Source organism: Monopterus albus, unplaced genomic scaffold, assembly GCF_001952655.1.
Source record: "Monopterus albus unplaced genomic scaffold, M_albus_1.0 scaffold142.1, whole genome shotgun sequence".
In the NCBI taxonomy this organism is placed as follows: domain Eukaryota; kingdom Metazoa; phylum Chordata; class Actinopteri; order Synbranchiformes; family Synbranchidae; genus Monopterus; species Monopterus albus.
Genome location: NW_018128022.1, coordinates 618,137 through 620,274, shown reverse-complemented (window position 1 = coordinate 620,274; position 2,138 = coordinate 618,137). Strand labels below are relative to the sequence as shown.

At 50.7% G+C, this 2,138-nt stretch overlaps 1 protein-coding gene across 2 annotated transcripts in view; it reads right to left on the bottom strand.

Moving 5' to 3' along the window:
* The window catches only part of slc16a10 (solute carrier family 16 member 10), a 57,514-nt gene that overhangs the window by 11,654 nt on the left and 43,722 nt on the right, over nucleotides 1-2,138 (bottom strand). The gene's annotated exons all lie outside the window — the stretch shown is intronic.

The following is a 2,138-nucleotide window of genomic DNA, read 5'->3' as shown; positions in this document are numbered from 1 at the left end:
CAATTTACTGGTCAATCTACGTTCCGACTCTCACCTATGGTCATGAACTTTGGGTCATGACCAAAAGGGCAAGATCCCGGATACAGGTGGCCGAAATGAGCTTTCTTCGCAGGGTGGCCGGGCGCACCCTTAGAGATAGGGTGAGGAGCTCGGTCACCCGGGAGGAGCTCAGAGTAGAACCGCTGTTCCTCCACATCGAGAGGAGCCAGCTGAGGTGGCTCGGGCATCTGTTTCGGATGCCTCCAGGGCGCCTTCCTAGGGAGGTGTTCCGGGCATGTCCCACCGGGAGGAGGTCCCGGGGAAGACCCAGGACACGCTGGAGGGACTATGTCTCTCGGCTGGGCTGGGAACGCCTCGGAATTCCCCCGGAGGAGCTGGAGGAAGTGTCTGGAGAGAGGGAAGTCTGGGCATCTTTGCTTAGACTGCTGCCCCCGCGACCCGGTCCCGGATAAGCGGAAGAAAATGGATGGATAGATGGATGTTTATAAGTGAGATGGCCCAGGGGGAAAAACTGTCTGTGCCTGGTTGTTTTGGCATACAGTGACCTGTAGCACCATCCACAGGGGAGGAGTTCAAACAGTTTGTGTCCAGGGTGCGAGGGGTCTGCAGAAATCTTCGCTGCCCTCCTTTTGACCCATGAGGTGTACAGGCTGGCACTGGTGATTCTTTCTGAAGATGTCCGCTGGAGTCTGTTCCTGTCCTGTTTGGTTGCTGAGCAAAACTAGACAGTGATGGAAGTGCAGAGAACAGACTCGATGATTCTCCTAGAGAACTGAATCAACAACTCCTGAGGCAGGTTAAACTTCCTGAGCTGATGCAGGAAGTACATCCTCTGCTGCACCTTTTTGATGATAGCATTGATATTGATTGCCCACTTAAAGTCCCGAGAGATTTCTGGAGCCTAGGAACTTGTAGGACTCCATGACTGAAACAGTGCTGCTGAGTACAGTATAATGAGTGGAGATAGGGTGGGGGAGCTCCTCCTAAAATCCACCATCAATTCCACAATTTTCATTGTGTTCAGCTCCAGGTTGTTACGAGCACACCACAGGGCCAGCTGTTCAACTTCCTGTCTGTAAGCCATCACCATCTTGGATGAGTGGCCTGCCAAATCCTCCTGTGGCGTTACTTAACTACTCTTAAAAGGAACAAATGGACTGAAAAATACTCACTTCTGGGATTTGTAGGCCAATTATCTGTTCCACCTTTTGTCTTGTACATGTTATGTTTTTGTTTTCATTGCTTGGAACTAGCTGGTTGGAGCTGTTGTGGCGCTTCTAAGATAGCAGAAACAGCACATACAATATGTTTCATGGTGGTGTTCTGTCATAGGATGGATGTTTGGCTTGATGGAAGGATGTATGGCCAGGGAATTGGATGATTTGATATGTGGTCGATTCTTTTCAAGCATATGTGACACTTGATTGCACTAATGTTTGCTCCAGCTCACCCTGCCCCTTTCTCTCTGAAGCAGTGTCAACAATTAAGCCAAGTTTAGACTGTTTGGATTAGGTCAACAAGAGGCGTCATAGAAGACTGCTAAGAGTTGCAGTTGTGTCATCTGCAAACTTCAGGATTTTTTGAGTGGTCACCTGAGGTGCAGTCATTGCTATAGAGGGAGAACACATCCCTGAGGGGCACCTGTGCTCATAGTCCAGGTGCTGGATGTGGTTTTCCCCAGTCTCACCTGCTACTGGTGATCCACTGACAGGTGGGGGCAGGCACAGTGACCAGGATCAACTTGGAGTATAGGATGTTGGTATTAAATGCTGAAATGAAGTCCACAAATATGAAGTCTGAGCATAGGTCCCTGGTGAGTCAAGATGTTGCCGGATGTAATGCGGTGCCATACCGACTACATCATCCACTGACCTGTTTGCTCGGTAGGCAAAATGCAGGGGATCCAGCTCGGGGCCTGATCAACTTCAGGTGGAAACTGTCCCAGCTTTCTCTCTGTCAGACGCTGCCGGGTCACCTGTTCTGGCACCTGCACCTCTTATTTGTCAATGCTGACGGAATCGTCAATCAAAACCAGCGTCGCAGGTGGGGCATCCTCAGCCTCTCTCTTGCAGCCATCGGCTTTGGCGGAAGTGCTCTTCCCCTTCTTGGCACCAGGCTGCTGGCTTCTGCTCTTCCAG